The sequence below is a fragment of the Nicotiana sylvestris genome, chromosome 10, assembly GCF_000393655.2.
Source record: "Nicotiana sylvestris chromosome 10, ASM39365v2, whole genome shotgun sequence".
Classification (NCBI taxonomy): domain Eukaryota; kingdom Viridiplantae; phylum Streptophyta; class Magnoliopsida; order Solanales; family Solanaceae; genus Nicotiana; species Nicotiana sylvestris.
The window spans coordinates 6,585,882-6,605,229 of record NC_091066.1 but is presented as its reverse complement, the minus strand read 5'-3'; positions in this window follow the sequence as shown (position 1 = coordinate 6,605,229).

The following is a 19,348-nucleotide window of genomic DNA, read 5'->3' as shown; positions in this document are numbered from 1 at the left end:
CATGACATCTGTCTATAAGCCTCTAAGAGTACATACTTATCAATTAAAGTCGGGACAGGGCCCCGCCATACCAAACAATACACGTCTAAATCATACTGACTAAACAAGCAACTCCGGAGCAAATGGAGCGCACCAACATCTTCCGTTGAGCTGATAGCCTACTTGAGGTACACTCGACCTGTCTATCGGGACCTGCGGGCATGAAACGCAGCGTGCCCAAGCAAAAGGGATGTCAATACAAATAATGTACCAAGTATGTAAGAATGAAAATCAGTAAACAATAGACATGAGAGTAACATGGAGTAAAAAGACTCAACATGTAAGTATGATTAGCTATGTAAATCATTTAATATTATAATGTCATGCATATGTCTATAAATATCATGTCGTGCATAGATGCATGTATTCATAACATCATCAAGCCTCTGAGGGCATCCCATCATATCATCTCGGCCACTGTGGGCAAAATCATCATTGTATACCAGCTGATCAGGTGGTGGTGTGTATATAATGCCATAACCTTTTTTCCATATCCCATATACATATAATATACATATATACGTGTATATAATGCCATCTGATCATGGGTCAATGTACATGTACAAATAAATGCAATGCGTGAGAAGTACGTCAATAAAATCTCTCGGAAGGTCATAAGACTATTATGCCCTTGAGTAATATCATGAAATAAACTTTATCAACTTACGTATTTTCTGAGACCCATGAACAGATGATAGAATAATATGACACATGGGGAATTAAGAACATAAGAATCTCTAGTATTTATATGAATAGAGTCATTTATGGAAATTGTGCATTTGCTCGTTTCGGTTATGTCATATAGATCATGCCAAAAGAAAGAAGGGATAGCCTTAACATACCTGAACCGATTCTCTTTAAAATCCCTCTAACATGTGTCTTTTGTAAAAATACGTAATGACAGATCAAAGTAGGGAAAAATTCGTGTGATATTCTTGAGAAAAAATTGTACCATGCTCTCTTAGAATTGCAAATCCCGTTGCTATTACGCAGTATAACTTCGTATAAAATTTTGTCGAAGCGAAATCACATTGCCAATCTATCTCACTTTGTGAATTTGATCCTAATCTCCATCCGTATTGTTGCTATAATTTCACAAAGTCTTAGCCTTTTCACTTTGTGAAATTTAGAGAAGCCTTCTTAAAGAATCTTTCATTCCCAAAAATTTGATAAGGTGCATATGGATTGTGCCACCACCTCCTTATGTATAAGGATAGTTGGCAATTTGCTGCCATGTTTCCATAAACCCACGTGGATATTGTCCCCCTAACAGTTATTCAAACCTCATTTAAATAATTATCCTCAAAATTCAATTTACAAGTTAATCTCTCACTTAAAAATCCACAATTACTCAATTATCCACATAATTAAGAATTATCTTGAATTACTTAAAATACCATTCACTTTTAACATACTTTATACACCTCAATATCATCGTCTTGTAGTACCTTGTATGGCACTAGTCCATAAATACCGGTTATTATACCTTGGACCGTATATTATCTCAAAATATCAAACTTCGATGAAACTCATTTTCTTTGATTCGCTTTCCCTCTCATCTTTACGAATTTACTTATCACTTGTTTGAAATAGCATAATGTTTATAATCTCAAAATAATCTCATTCCCGAACTTACGTGAATTAACTTACGATGAAACTTTAACGTACGTAAATGCAGGATGTAACATCTTATTTTCTAGCTTCCATCAATTTACTTATGGTGTACTTTCACATATGAAAACATGGGGTGTAACAATAATAGGAGAAGAATATATTTTCTATGAAAACAAATATCTATATTATGGAAGATTATTTTCCAAGATCAAGAAAGGAATATCTCCAATAGGAGTTCAAAGATGCCACTATTGTTTATGAAAAAATATTCTTACTACATTTCCTCTTTGGTATGGAAAGAGAATAATGTATGGAAGTACGTTTGAGTTCCATATAAAGAATGACTATTGCTCTTATGGAAACTCATGAATATTAAATAAGACTATCGAAGGTTGAAGAACGATGCACGTGGAGATGCATCATAAATTAATTATGAAATGCAAGGTTTTATAAAGAAGATCAACCAAGATATTGCATCCAAATAATGAGAAAATATTCTACTACCATAAAAGGAAAAGAATCCTCTACACAAGGATTCTCATAATGGTACTCAATGAAGATTTTACATATTCAAGAAAGAAAAGTGGAGACAATTAAGATCTGTCCAAATACAAGAAGTCAAACAAGGAAAGAAAATCAATATTGCAAAGATGCCTACGGTATATCCATCTTCAAAGGAGTGCCAAGTCAACATACTATCCATATTCATACAAGTGCTGGAGCTGCAAATTATGGAAACAAATAAAAGAGCAACGGTCAAATTTCCTTGGGTTATGCAATAGCCAGAACAAGTTAAAAGGGCTATAAATATACAAGTTCTATGAAGGAATAAAGTAAGACACCTTCTATACAATTGTCTACCCAACAACAAGTTCTTTGTTCTACTCTTAACAAGCATTGCAATTCACTTTTAAATTTACTGTTTACACAAAAGAGAGAAAAGAGACAGAAAAATATTGGAGAGGTAGTGTGTCCGAGAGGTTGTGTCGTTGTTCGTTTCTTTGGTGAGAGAGTGAAAATCAAAGGGTCGTTGTTGGTGAACGCTTGAAAACCAACCCTGTAAACGTTGGTGGTGAAAGTTGAAAATCACACAAGTTGTACTTAACCCAAATTACAAAGAGCTCAAGAGATAACATCCTTGCAACCCAAGGAGACTAGATTAGGATACCACATTGGTTTCGAACCTGTATAAAATTCCCGGTATCATTTATTTTACTGCGCTCATATTTTATAATACACCTTACTATTTGTTGTGAGTAGTTTCTAATTAAATTGAAGTACTAACAGTTTTGGTGCAGGCTGTCTCCGCATAAGTCGACTAGGTCTGAAGAGTAGTTGACTAGAAATTTAAAAATACTGCAATTCATCCCCTTGTACTTTCAACCTCCATATAAGAGAACAGGTTACTAGAACCAGTTTCCTACTTACGATTAATGGTCAAGAACCTGAGAGTTCTAAGTACTAGTACATTTTAAATTCAAGCAACAAAAATTAAAACATAGTACTAGTACTATATCTCAGAACTTCAAGGAGGGTTAAAACACTAGTGGAGTGTTTTTTTGCCCTTCTCCTGAAGGATGGAAGCTGCAACTTGTTCATTCTCAAAAGTCTTTTAGATTATCGTTCTCATATAAATATATCTTGTTCTCCTGTATAGTAGTGGCTGCCTTTGCCAGAGCATCTACCACCTCGTTTCCTTCTCTATAACAATGACTCACTTGGATGTTTTCTGTGTCACGACCCTAAACTCAAACTGTCGTGATGGCGCCTAACAATAGTACTAGGCCAGTTGACTTCCATAGTACTAAAATAATTCATTAAAAGCTATGCCAAAAGACATCTTGTAAAGCAAAATTTCATAAAAGGAACAAGAGTTGAACTCAAAATAGAATACGAAAAGTAAAGCCCCAAACATCAGGGTGTCAATGCTTCATAAGCCACTACTACAAACGGTTCTAATGAAAACAAGACTAATATAGTTTGGGAAAAATCCAAAATACAACTACGGGGAAGATAGAGAAGAAGAAAGCAGAGTTGCGGTCGCCAGGCATCTACTTTACTATCTTCAATGATCAACAACAGAAAATAATCAGCAGCTGCTACCGTGGCCAGAGATACCTGGATCTGCACATAAGGTGTAGGGGGTAACGTGAGTACACCAACTCAGTATGTAACAAGTACAAGCTATGGAATGATAGGTAGTGATGAACTTAATCTCAATAGGTAAACAGAAGTAAACTATGCAGAAAGTAGGCATGCTTTCAATTCAAGTATTCAACTCAAGCAGTAAAGTAAATACAGATCTGGACAATGTGAGGTATAAAGCTCAGCTAATCTCTACGTGCCAATGCACAGAATGTATGAAATGTACCATGTACTTCCACTCTCAAGTGCTCAACTACTCGGTACTGTATATGGCCATCCAACCCAGGGAAGATCCATCCCGGAATATATACATCACTTATAACAGTCACTCAATATCGAGGAAGGCCATTCTAGCCCTGTGGAAAAGATCCATCTCCAGGTATCAATGCTTTGGACAAGATCCATGTCCAGGGAAGATCCATCCCTCAATAGTATCAACTGCGCTCACTAGGGGTGTGTTACAGACTCCAGAGGGGCTCCTGCAGCCCAAGCGCTATCATAATCATCAATATAACCGCTACAACGTGCAACCCTATCCCATAGTTGTCACTCATAACCAGGATCTCAGCCTCACTCAGTTATTAGCCTCTCCAGTCTCACCACGGCTCACAATGTCATGAAAACAACCCAGAACAATGATATGATAAGTCAATAATTAACTTAGACTGAGATATGATATAAAAATTTATGATCATGACTATGTATGGAATATTAAGTGAAAACTAGTGAGATGAAAGCAAGGAACGACCGCTAAGGGTCCAAAGAATACCAGCACAAAGCCTAAACATGATATCTAGCATGATTTACAGCTCAACTACATTATCACATGATGAAAACATGGATATCAACTGGATAGAGTCACTAAACGGTGCCATGAAATCACCCTAGCCATACTTTTCATTGTGCACGCCCACACGCCCATCACTTGGCATGTGCGTCACCTCAATACTAATCACATAACACATAGTTCGGGGTTTCGAACTCTCAAAACCGAGTTTGGAAGCGTTACTTACCTCAAACCAAGACAAAATCCTACTCTGCGACGCCTTTGCCTATCAAATCAGCCTCCAAATGTCCCGAATCTAGTCACAAGCAATACAATACGATTAATATAGGCTAAAGGAACCAACTCCACAAGAAAATTACCAAATTATAAGCCAAATCCTGAAATCGACTCAAACCCGGCCCTCGGGCCCACGTCTTGGAATCCGACAAAAGTCACAAAACTAGAAATCTCATTCACTCACGAGTCTACCCATACCAATTTTATCAAAATCTGATATTATTTGGTCCCTCAAATACCCAAATTACTCTCTCCAAAATCCCAAGCACTAACCCCTCATTTCACTTCAAAAATCCTACTAATTAGGTGGAAAATCAAAGGAAAAACACCATAGTTAATGATAATAGGGCTCAAGTAACTTGCCTCAGTAAATATCCTTGAATCCTCTTCAAAAATCACCCCAAAAGCTCCAAGGTCCGACTTGAAAATGGTGGAAATGAGCAAAAATTCGTGAAGTCTTCGATTTATACCTTTTGCCCAGTGAAATCGTACCTGTGGTCCATTTGCCCGCTTCTGCGACACCACACCTACGAAATTTCCATCGCAGGTACAAAACTCACTTAATACACCAGGTTCCGCATCTACGGCCAACCCTTTCTCACCTGCGGTGCGCACCTACGCATCACCTTCCGCTTCTGCGGAAAAGACCAAACTCTTCACTTCCGCATCTGCCACTTAGCCTCGCATCTGCGGGCTCGTAGATGTGACCGCTCTTGCACACCTGCGGTTCCAGCCCAGTTCCTCTATTTTTGCATCTGCAGCTCCCCAAGCGCACCTGCGGCTCCCACTCCACAGGTGCAGAAACACCAGCAGCAACAGCTTCATCTGCATTTTTCTGGTTCCAAACTCCCCGTTAACCATCTGGAATCACCCCGAGCCTATCGGGACTTCAACCAAACATATCAACAAGTCATATATCAACATGCAAACTTAGTCGAGCCTTTGAATCACTCAAAACAACATCGAAATACCAAATTATCCTCGGATTCAAGCCTAAGACCTTCTACACTTTCGAATTATGCAAACGACGTCGAAACCTATTAAACTATGTCCGAATGACCTCAAATTTTATACAAACATCATAAATGACACCACAAACCTATTCCAACTTTCGAAAATCCATTTCGATCCTGATATCAAATTCTCCACTACCGACCAAAATCGCCGAATTTTCAACTTTCGCCAATTCAAGCCTAATTTTACTATGGACCTCCAAAAACACATTCCAGATGCACTCCTCAGTTCAAAATCACCTAATGGGGCTAACGGAATCATCAAAATTTAAATCCGAAATCGTTACACATAAGTCATCCTGTTGACCTTTCTAACTCAAGCTCATCTCAAAGAGACTAAGTGTCTCAAATCCTCTCAAAAACCACTCCAGACCCAAACCAGTTGAGCTGACATATCATAATATAGTTGAAGAAGAAAAGAAGCAGAAATAGGGAAATGGGGCTATAACTCTTGAAACGACCGGCCGGATCGTTACACTCTGCTTTATCTTTTCCAGGATATATACCTTCAATTATTGATTGTAATCTTCATGGTGGTTTGGACTGTCCATTGATCATGTTAACAATTATCATGGAGTCCAACTCCACCTCCAACTTGTTGACTTGTTGATCACAACACCTTGAGATCCCAATTAAAGTTGTGTGAGCTTCAGTAAAATTGTTAGTGTAGAATTGGGTGGGATATACAAAAGACATATTCATGTCCCCGTTTCTATTTCTGACAATTCCCCTAGCTCATGCCTTATTTTAAGACTTCATATAGCTTCCATCTGTATTGAGTTTCCACGAATTACTAGTCTGCTTTTTCCTGTTCACCATGATACTAGTAATTCTTGGTTTGTAATTTTCTGTTATAAAGCAAACATCTTTCCAGTTCCAGGTGTACTCTATTTTGCTGAATTCTTCCCCATTGTCACCTTTACCTGAAATAGAAAATGGTGATAAGTGCTATTAGAAGATATTTGTGTTTGCTCATACTTACTCTTGCACCTTATTTTTCAGATTTCCCAACATAAAATGCTAGGGGTGATATGGAGAAGATACTTGTAGACATAGTTTTTAGTTGGTGCCTTCCACTATTGCCAAAAGCAATTTATGACATTATCTCCGGTAAACATAATCCCTAACGGAATAGAGATTTGCCTCCAGGACTAATTTGGCAGTGTCGCTTCCAATAAAAAACATGATCAGTTGTATCATTCTTGGGAACCTTGCAATAAGATCATCTTGAAACCAAGTTAAAAGTAAACCTATGCATAAAATCATCAAGAGGTAATTTCTTTTTGAGGAGTTTCCACATGAAGAATGAAATTTTGAAAGGAATTTCTTTAATCCAAATGTAAGAAGTTGTAGGAAGGGGCTGTTTTTTCTTTCTGAGAAATTAGAAGGCTGAGGAACATGAGAAAGTCCCATTTGGAGAGAGATTCCATATAGCCTTGTCATTGAAAGTAGGAACCCCAATGTTAATATCACTAATAATATCTATAAGATAACCTGGCATATCATATGTGATGTTGCCCAGGTCCCAATGATTATCATGAACAAAAGAGCAGACTTTTTCATTGCCAGGTTTAGGAGTAAGTTCTAGTAAGTGGAAAAGGGAGCCTTTACAGGTCCAATTATCCCACCAAAAAAGACTATTTCGTTTTTTGATTTTCCAACTTATGTTTTGCTCAATCCTCTTCTAATGGTGAGAAGATCTTTCCAACTTCTGGAGTACTTAGAGCTGATCACTTTAGAGAGTAGATTGCTCATTTGACAATATTTTGATTTAAAGAATTCAGACCAAAGAGAGTTCTCAGTTCTCAATCTCCACCACCTCTTAGCAGAGAATGAGTTACATATATCAAGTAAACTCTTAAATCCTAAACCTCCTTCCTCTTTAGGGTAACACATCTTGCTCCAGGAACTCTAGTGATAGCTATTTTTTCTATCTCTTTGCCCCCAAAAAAGTTGGAAAAGTGCACCTCTAACTCTTTTAGGATAGTTTTTGGAGGTTGAAGAGCGGAAAATATATGAAGAGCCTGGGACTCTAGGATATGATTAATAATAATAGCTTTTCCACTTGGAGATAAAAACATGTCTTGCCAACCTGCTATTTTGTTAATGAACTTTTTGGAAATGTCTGCAAAATAGCAGATCTTCTTCCTGCCTGAGTAGATGGGACAACCAAGATAAGTGAAAGTGAATGGTGAGTTTTTGTACCCTGTCTATTTCCTTATTCTTCTATTGGAACGTCTATTGGTGTTCTCATGGGTCAAGAATATCTTTTTATCTTTGTTTAATCTCTTGACTTGATGCTTGTTGGTTCCTATTGAGTTGCCTCATGATAAGTTTGATTGATCTTCTGTCCCCAGAGGTGAAGTGAATCAAATCATCTGCATAGCCAAGATGATTAATTTGAGGTCCCCTTTTGTGCATTGAAAAACTAATAAAGTCCTCTTTCTAGTGCAGATATGTAACGACCCGATCAGTCGTTTCGTGAATTGTAGCCCCATTTCTCCTATTTCTACTTCTTTATTTATTGTCAGCTGTATTGTATCATATCATATTAGTTGGTTTGAGTCCGGAGTGGTTTTGGGGTGGAATGAGACACTTAGTCTCTTATTTAGAAGTTTAAGTTGAAAAAGTCAACCGGATATTGACTTATGTGTAAATGATCTCAGATAGGAATTTTGATGGTTCGGTTAGCTTTGTTAGGTAATTTTGGACTTGGGAGCGTGTCCGGAATGTGATTTGGAGGTCTGTGGTAGATTTAGGCTTGAATTGGCGAAATTGGAAATTTGGCATTTCTCTATCGGTAGTGGAAATTTTGATATCGGGGTTGAAATGAAATTTTGGAAATTGGTATATGTCTGTAGTGTCATTTTTGACGTGTGTGAAAAATTTCAAGTCATTCGGAGGTAATTTGGTCTATCTCGGCATTGTTTGCAGAATTCGGAAGTTTGGAGGTTCTTAGGTTTGAATCCGAGGGTGATTTGGTGTTTGATGTTGTTTTTAGTGTTTCGAAGGTTTAATAAGTTTGAATGGTGATATGTGACTTGTTGGTACATTGGTTGAGGTCCCGAGGGCCTCGGGATAAATTTGGATGGTTGATAGAACACTTGGAATTGAGTTGGTGCAGTTGAGATTTCCTACTTCTATCATTTCTGCACCTGTGGATTGGGGACTGCAGGTGCGAGGTCGTAGATGCAAAGGGGAGGCCGCAGATGCGGTTTTTTCCAGTTGAAGCTTGAACGTAGGTGCGAGGTTATAGCCGCATATGCGTAGTTTTGCGGATAAGTGGAATCCGCAGGTGCGCTTGATGGACCGCAGATGCGATAGCGCAGGTGCGCTAATTTGGACCACTGGTGTGAGACTTCTGGGCAGAAAGTATAAAAGCCATGCTTCGCGGATTTTTCCCATTCTTCACCATTTTGGACGAGTTTGGAGCTTTGGGCAGTGATTTTCAAGAGGAATCGAAGGTTATCAGTTTGGCTTTATTATTAGTGTTTGTGATGATATTCCACCGTTTAATCATGAAATTAGTGGGAATTTAGGGAGAAGTTGAAGGGGTTAGGGCTTGAGTTTTGGAGAGTTTTGATTGAGGATTTGAGGACCATTTGAGGTCGTATTTTGATGATTTTAGTATGTATAGACTCGGGGAGTGAAAGTAGTTTCTAGTTTTGTAATTTTGGTCGGATTCTGAGATGTGGGCCTGGGGGTCGGGTTTGGGTGAATTTTCAGGATTTTGGGTTGAATTGCTAGTTTTGTTTGGAATTGATTCCTTGGCCTATATTGATTGCATTTTATTGTTTTTGGTTTGATTAGGGACGTTTGGAGGCCGATTCCAGAGGCAAAGGCGTAGCGAAGTAGGATTTGGCTTGGTTTGGGGTAAGTAACGCTTCCAAACTTGGTTCTGAGGGTTCGAAACCCCGAACTATGTGTTATGTGATTTATATTGAGGTGACGCAAATGCCAAGTGACGGGCGAATGGGCGTGCACCGTGAGAATTGTGGCCTGGTTCATTCCATGGCACCGCTTAGCGACTCCTTCTTGCTGATATCTGTGTTGTGATTATGTGACTAAGTAATTTTTTTGCAGGAAATATTATTGTACTCATGCCTTGCCTCTTACTACGACTTCAAAGGGTGGTATTAGCACCATGTGCTTATTCCCTTGAAGAAGGAAAAGAGGCATGCACAAGCATGAGAGCTGTCATCAGGATCTTAATGCAAAACTGGAGGTGCAGCAATTTAATGGGTACGATGATAGTTCTTTTGATGATAAATTCTAAACCTTCCTCTTTCCTCGAAAATGAAGGCAACAACAACATGCTAAACGTTCAAACTGAGGCAATGAGGCATGAATGGCAAAGGCAAATAACAAGGCAAGTTTTTCTACACCTAAAGGATAACTGGGGATCCACATGGGCTTGCATATCAAAACAACATTAGAAATGGACGCAACAACAAGTAATTCCAATAAAGATCTGGACAGAAGCAACCAAAAATGAAGATGCAAACAAGCAGGGATACAAAAGGATCATATGGGCAGTACAACTGTTCTGTACAATGGGTAGCAAGGATCAAAAGAAAAATATTGTCAAATGCAAGATGATTTGGGCAATGAATGTTAATGGCAATGGTTGGAAGAAAACTAATTGGACCAAAGCTATAAGCGTGTACATGTACTATGTAGCAGGACTGAGCCTAAAAAGTATAATTCATAAGATTATACATCATCATAGTAGGTGCTCTTTTAGTATGCAAATTGTACTATCAATGTGGAGTATTTTGCTAAACATTGGTAATAGGATTTATGTAGCACTCATATTTTACTTCTTTCATCATTTAAGACCTCCTAAATTTTGTAATTGTTGTAATTTTCTCTTTTGATTTATATATAAAAAACTAGCCTTAGGCACTTGCCTAGAGGATCGCAAAAAAAACTCGGTTCAGAGACTCGAATTTGGTCTGAAAGAGTTAGGGGTTCTAAAACAATGATAGCAAGTAACACGTAGAACGTAGTAGCAGAATTCAAAGAAAAATAAAGTAGAAGAAGCTAATATGAAACATAATAGAGAAGACTGATAAGAACAATAGAAGAAGCATGCTAAGAAATTTTAGAAGAAACTTTAAACAGAGCTCAGTAAAAGGAACTTAATAAGAAAACTTAAGAACTTAGTTAGAAAATATAGTAGGAGAAACATATCAGAACACAGTAGAGAAAGCATACAGTAGAAAAGCATATGAGAACATAGTATAGGAAAATACAGCAGAAGAAGCACGTAAGAACATGGTAGAAGAAAATACAAGAACCCAGTAGAAACAAATACACATAAAAGGAAAAAGAAAGTTAGAAAACACTTAAATACTTTCAGAAAACCCTAGATCAGAAAAGAAAGATTTTGAAAGTAGTTTTTTGAAAGAAAAGTCAGGAAAACATTTAAGACCTTAAGGAAAGCATGGATCTGGAACAGATCTAAGGGAATCGAAAAAACCTCGAAGGGTTAGGGTTTCAGAATAACCCTAGAAATGAGAAAGGTTTTGAAAAGTCACCGATCTGAGTCGGAGAGGTCAGGATCAGGCTCAAACACCCATGGCACACCGGAGCAAGGCCGGAGATGGCCGTGGAACCTCGAATCGACAGAGGTCTGGGCAAACCTTCAAGGTTAGGCCTTGAATCTTAAGAGATTAGGTGTGTAAGAGCAACATGAGGTAGGTATAAGACTCCTATAGCCCTGGAAGCCATGGATTCTGGTGGTTTTCAGGGTGGAAGCGGTAAGAGGCGGCTAGGGTTCTGAGAAGACTAGAGAGAGTTTGAGAGAGTGGAGGGTTTTAGAGGCGGCGGGTAAGTGAAAATGACTTAGGGTTAGTGGGGTTGGTGAATTAAAAAAGGAAAGGAGAGAATGCCGCCATTGATCATTTTGATCAACGACCTGGATTAAACGGGGAGCCGGGCGGGTTAGATTTTATTGTGTCTGGGGAGGGTAATTTTAGGAATTGGGTTGTGGTTCAACTGGGTTTAATTGGGGTAAATTAGGCTAAAATTGAAATAAGTAGGGCTAGTATTTAAATAGCCACTTTTTCTTATTTATTTTATAATAAATAGTAAAATAATTTCTGAAAACAAATTAAAGGTAGTAAATTAATTAATAATATATAAATATTAAATTAATAATACAGGAATCAATTTTGTAATTATAAACTAATTAAATCTTAAAATGGGCTAATATTGCAATTATACGCAATTTGGCTTTATAAATACTAAATAAATTTGTAAAAATGTACCAAAATCATACTAGCTATTTTTTAGTATAAATATGAGAATCCAATAAATGAATTACTAAAATGATAATTTTGGGGATAATTATTGGGTTTTTCTTGATAAAATAGGGTAGTAAATTGATTTAAATTATTTTTTAAAAAACGATATACTTATATAGGCATATACATGCTATTTGAAAGGAATTTTGCATATAAAAAGTATAGGGAAAAATTGGGTATCAACAACTGTCCCTTTTTACCCGAGAAGGATGAAAGAGTTGTCGGGTAAAGATATGATGGCCAATTTGACCGAACGGAATGGTTTGAAGAATTTGACCGAGCACTGGCTCCTGAGCTGCCTACATATCCCTGGTCTTACAGGAATCAGGCCATATGTAGTTCAGGATCCGTCGGCGGAATATGCCGATGGAGATTTTTCAAGACGGACGCGATATTTGGGTTGGGATGGATGGTTAAAGTCTAACAAGGCTGCGGGAACTGGAGCGGGATTGCTCCTGCTGAGACGGTCATTTCTCAACGGTTTACCTGCAAATAAGCAATACAAGTGTATATTGTGCGGAAATTTAAACGTGATGCAAGTTTCCGTCAGACCATGAATGTTGTCTTTGGACGGTTAGGATGACGTCCTCATACCATGACGTCTTGGGCCATGAAGCGTATGATAAGGGATTCGCAGGCCATGAAATGATGCTCTCGAGCTGTGAGAATGATGCCTCCGAACTATGACGCCTTTGAATAATGATATGCAAAAGATAAAGGGGTCCTCAGGCCATGACATGGCGTTCTCGGGCTATGAAAATGGTGCCTCCGAACAATGACGCCTTTGGAAAGATTGGTGATCTTTCAACCCATGAGATGCAGAAGGTGGCGATCTTTCAGCCGATGCAAGATGTAAATAAAGTGAAAATCTTTCAGCCGATGCAAGATGTAAATAAAGTGGCGATATTTTAGCCATGCAAGACGTAGATGAAGTGGCGATCTTTCAGCCGATGCAAGATGTAAATGAAGTGGTGATCTTTCAGCCATGCAGAATGTAAATAAAGTGGCGATCTTTCAGCCATGCAGATGGAGGTATAGCTTAACCTCGGAAGGCAGAATGGTAACCTTATGTAATGCAGGAAATGCAGATGGAGACAGAGCTTAGTCTCGGAAGGCAAAATATCAGCCTTATGCAATGTAGAGAATGCAGATGGGGAGAGAGCTTCATCTCGGAAGGCAGAATGGTAGACTTATGCAATGCAGAGAATGCAGATGGAGACAGAGCTTAGTTTTGGAAGGCACAATGGTAGCCTTATGCAATGCAGAGAATGTAGGTGGAGCCAGAGCTTAGTCTCGGAAGGCAGAATGGTAGCCTTATCCAATGCAAAGAATGCAGGTGGAGACAGAGCTTAGTCTCGGAAGGCAGAATGGTAGCCTTATGCAATACAGAGAATGCAGATGGAGACAGAGCTTAATCTCGGAAGGCAGAATGGTAGCCTTATACAGGAAGTAAAAATGGCAAATGGCAATAGAGTTTTTTAGCTGATAGCGGATTGCGGTATCGTGATTGCTAGGGATATTATGCCTGCTGGGGACACTGTTGTGTGTGGATAGCAGTTGCAAGAAAGTGCAACGGTTTAGAGAGTTGTATTCCTGAACTTTGTGAGTGAGCGTATAGTATATTTGATGATTTTGCAACTCAAGTGCCTGCATCCAAAAAAATCGCGAGTTTGTAAAGGGGGAAAGGTTAGTTCGTATCCCCGTTGGCTTTGCTTGACCTGCTCGACATTTATCCGGCGATACTATATATATAACTGGGGTAGCGTTGCTAAACAAGACAATTTTAGTAAAAGCATAACATAAGTATATAATTAAGAATAATTTTCTTTAGATGAACCGACGACTGCGATGTGGTTCAAGACATTGCAACTTCTCTTGCACCGGAATTTTGAGGGTCCTTCTCAAAATTCTGCCCTAGTTTACTTGACTGCTGCTTCTGATGGTTGTTAATGATAAATGCCTGGAATCGACTTCGGAATTTTGAGGGACCTCCTCAAAATTCTGCCCCAGTTTCCAATAGCGGGGGAAATGAAAATTTTATTGAATTGCGACCGAACACATAGGGTGTTACAACCCATATCCACACGCGTTAGTTCATACCCTATATTAGTTAACATAAATCCAAGAAGTAATTACCTTTGAGATGATAAGAAGTTAATCTTATTGGTCTTAAGTGATATAAGGGTGTATAAGGGTGATTAACAAGTATTAGAAGTTAAACGAATCAAGGATGTTGTAACTCGTATTTTCAGGTAAACCTAAAGGTTCTTAATACACTCAAGAGGTCATGTATTAAGTTATTTGAATCATATAATATCCGTATCATAAGTCTTGAAGTCAAACAAGTTATGAAACAAAAGTCGACAAATGTTGTCGCAACTTAGGTTCATAATTTTACTTAAACATTAGGTCAAATGTTTCTAAGATTTTCTCCCAATTTACAAGGAATTACGGGGTGATCTACCCACCAAATTAAAGATCTATGAGTCTGGTTTTCAACGCATTAAACTGTTTGTCAATACGATCTCTAAGTATAGAGATATTCATATTTTTGCAAGTCTGCGCAGATTGGTAGGTGACAAGTAGGTGCATCACCTACTTGCCAAAATGAGAGGACAAAAGTAAAAGTCCCAAAGTAGGCCAAGAGAGTACTTTTAAGGGATTATAAACTCATTTATTTCACTTTTATTTCAGACCTTCAATACCAAATTAAACCCTTGCAATTCCTCCCCAAAAATCCCGCACAAACCCTAATCGATTTTCCCTCTCTTTCAAGTTCTAATTGAAGATAAAACCTAGAGTTTGAAGAACCAAGGGAAGGGCTGAGTTATCCAACAAGTAAGGTAAGTTACTACCCTCTTTCATACATTTTTTCTGCTGTGAATTCATGGTAATTCGTTCTATACATGTAAGAACTCACGGGACGGTGATCGGAAGCTGTGAGTTCGAGTCATTCACTTGTAGCGGACTGTTTTGTGGGCTGTTTTGTGTTGCTGTTGGGATGCATGGTTTACTAATATTTTGTGGAGTTTTGGAGGTGGAAGTGGGTGGAGAAACACCATATATATGTAGGGTTGTGGGCAGATAGTTCTTCGTAACATTTCCGGGCCGTTTGACACGACTACGGTGGCCGTCGTATGTATGAAGTGATTAGGTTGTACGTGGACTGTTTTGGGAGGCTCAATATGATTAATATTGATGTTGTTTGGGCTGTTTGGTGATTGTTTTGAATTGTGTGAAGTCATATATATAGGGGAGGTGCTGTCCGTTTCATCGTAAAATAGGTTGTGGTCGATACATAATAGTTATGATGCTTAATGATAATGATAGTATCGTTTCTCTTATTGTAGACTAAGGAGTTGTGACAATTGCATAGCTTGAGATTGGGGCAGTATATACAAGGTATGTGAGGCTATCTCTTTCCTTATTTTGCACGACTCCACTTGTACATTATGTAATGAACGAGCTTCCAAAGATACTCTACTCTTAGAAGCTAGCAGTACTTACATTGTTTTCCCTCTTATGGAACGATTGATGTTAATGTTGCTTCTCTTATTCTTATGTTATCAATGTTGTTGGTACTTCATGATTCTTATAAGGTTCATAGTGAAGAGTTAGTCCTAATAACGTGTACAGAGGATACCGACCTTACGTCACTCCGAAAGGTTTAGAATGTGATTCCATGAGTCGAGCATGCATTATATATGTATCTATTTTACTCTACCGAGCCGTGCTATAGTCGGCCGGGTACGGCACCTATTGTGTAACCATTGATCAGTTGGGTTTTACCGAGTTCCACATGGCCGGGTACGATACTACCGAGTCTTATGATGTCCGGGACATTTTTTTACCGAGCCTATTACGGCCGGGTACGATATGATGATGATGATGCCCACAGAGGTGTATGCTTTAAAAGTTTATGTATTTATGTGTATGTATCATGCATTTCATGTCAGTATCCCTCAGAGGTACTCAGATATTACAGGTTGTATATTCTCTATCCCTGCTTACATTACTGTTCGTATTTATGGTTCCCTACCTTACATACTCAGTACTTTATTCGTACTGACGTCTTTCTGATTATGGAAGCTGCATGTCGTGTTGCAGGCCCTGATAGATAGGCAGGTGCAGCTTCCCCACCACAGTAGGTTGTTTAGTTCAACAGTGATTGGCGAGATCCCTTCTTCGGACTTGTCGTGGTCTTGGTATGCATTTTTGTTATAGACATTATGGGTATGTCGGAGCCCTATTCCGGCTATGTTGCAGCACTTATGTTCATTTAGAGGCTCATAGACAAATGTCGACTCATGTATAGTTTGGTATGCCTTGTCGACTGGTTTTTGTTTGTATAGTCTTTCATGGTAGCATGGTAGCTCATACCTTATATGTAGTTTCTTGATTGTCTGGTCATCCCATGTTATGTATGTTCATGCCATCATATTTTATTGTTGGTTGTTCATGATCCATGTCTATTATTTATATTGATCTCGTCAACCTACAAGATAATAAAGAAGGTTAGATAAAATGTACGTTGGTGCTCGGCAAGTATGGTCGGGTGCTAGTCATGGCCCTCCAGTTTGGGTCGTGACAAACTTGGTATCAGAGCAAGTGTGTCCTAGGGGTTGTCTATGAGCCGTGTCTAGTAGAATCTTGATTATGAATGTGTAGCGCGCCACATTTATAATCAGGAGGCTACATGACATCTAGGGTTGTTACCTTCTTCATGAATCTAGATCGTGCGTATAGTTGAGTCGTAAGTGTTCGTCTCTAATATTCACCTTGTTTTCTTTCAGTGATTCCTTCGACTAGGAAACAAACGATTAGTAGACAACTTGATACAACAGCGGGAGAGGGTACCAGTCAGGTGCCCCAAGCCAGAGCAGGACAAAGTGAGGCTCAGAGTGAGATGCCCTCTCATACCTCATCTACTCCGTCTCCTCCAGAGGATATTAGGGGGCACCCACCTCCAGTTCCTCCGTCTGGCACTACAGACCAGGATATGCGGAGTGCTTTGCAGTTGTTGACTAGCTTGGTAGCTGTTCAGGCTCAGAGGCAGAATACAGGTGTTGCTGATAAAATAGTTAGTACGAGAGTTCATAATTTTATTAATTTAGACCCTCCAGTGTTTACCGGATCAGACCCTAAGGAGGACCCGCAGACTTTTATTGACCAGGTTCATCGTACACTGCGGGTAATGCATGCTAGCGATACGGAGGCAGTAGAGTTGGCTTCTTATTGATTACGAGATTTAGCGGTTTTCTGGTATAATAATTGGGAGAGATCCAGGGGTCCGAATGCTCCTCCAGCTGTGTGGAAGGAATTTTCTGAGGCCTTTCTTCGTCACTACTTGCCAGTTGAGATACAACGAGCTAGAGCTGATAAGTTCTTGAACCTTCGACAAGGTAATATGAGTGTACGAGAGTATAGTATGCAGTTTGATTCTTTGGCAAGGTATGCTCCCCATATGGTGGCCGAGATGAGTGATAGGGTGCATATGTTCGTGAATGGGTTGGGACCACATCTGATAAATGAGTGTACGACAGCCTCCTTGGTGGAGGGCATGGATATTTCCCGTATTCAAGCTTATGCCCAGACCCTAGAGGATCGTAAGCGCCAGCAGAGGGCAGTTAGGGAGCAGGATAGGGGCCAGCATAAGAGGGCGAGATTTGCAGGGTATTCTGATGACTTCAGAGGCCGCATCAGGCCACAGTTTTCGAGGAGTTCGGCGCCACCTGTAGCTAGTGCTCCTCCACAGTTTCAGAGGCCTCGATATGATCGATCCTATTCTGGTCCAGGTCAGAGTTCGCGGGCATCTGGCTCGCAACATCACAGGGATACTAGTCAGATGAGACCCCCAACACCACATTGTGATCAGTGCGGCAAGGCCCACTTTGGACTGTGTCGTCGAGGTTCTGATGCATGCTATTCGTGCGGGCAGCCTGGCCATATGATGCGGGATTGTCCTAATAGAGGAGGTGATGGTATGGCTCAGCCGACTGGATCTGTGTCTGGTTCTTCCTCATCAGTTCGACCTCCAGCACGGGGTTTTCAGCAGTCGACAGGTCGTGGTAGGGGTAGAGGTGCAGTGCCGAGTTCGAGTGGTGCTCAAAATCGAACCTATGCTCTAGTAGGTCGACAGGATCTCGAGTCGTCTCCAGATGTTGTTACAGGTATTATATCTGTGTTTTCTTATGATGTATATGCGTTGATTGATCCGGGATCTACATTATCATATGTTACACCCTTTGTGGCTAATAAGTTTGGCATTGAACCTGAATTGATAAGTAAACCCCTCGCGGTATCTACTCCGATAGGAGATTCTGTGATTGCTAGAAGGGTATATAGAGGTTGCACTGTGATGATTTGTAGTCGTCAAACCTCGGCAAATTTATTTGAGTTAGAAATGGTTGATTTTGATGTGATAATGGGAATGGACTGGTTGGCCTCATGCTATGCAAATGTTGACTGTCGTACGAAGATGGTTAGGTTCCAATTTCCGGGTGAACCCGTCATTGAATGGAAAGGGAACATTGCTACACCGAAAGGTAGGTTTATTTCCTATCTTAAGGCAAGGAAAATGATCTCAAAAGGTTACATTTATCATCTCGTTCGCGTTAGGGATGCGGAGGCGAAACCGCCTACTTTACAATCAATCCCTGTGGTCAACGAATTCCCAGATGTTTTCCCAGATGAACTCCCAGGCCTTCCTCCTGAAAGGGAGATTGAGTTTAGCATTGATGTGTTGCCTGACACTCAACCGATCTCTATTCCTCCATACAGAATGGCCCCGGCAGAGTTGCGAGAGTTGAAGGTGCAGTTGAAGGACTTGCTGGATAAGGGCTTTATTAGGCCTAGCACTTCACCTTGGGGTGCACCAGTCCTATTCGTGCGGAAGAAAGACGGGTCGTTACGGATGTGTATCGACTATCGACAGTTGAATAAGTCTACTATAAAGAACAAGTATCCACTTCCAAGAATTGATGACCTGTTTGACCAACTCCAGGGTGCCAAGTATTTCTCTAAGATTGATTTACGTTCAGGGTATCATCAGGTGAGGGTTAGGGAGAAGGATATTCCAAAGACGGCCTTCCGGACAAGATATGGGCACTTTGAGTTCTTGGTGATGTCGTTCGGGCTAACAAATGCCCCAGCAGCTTTTATAGATC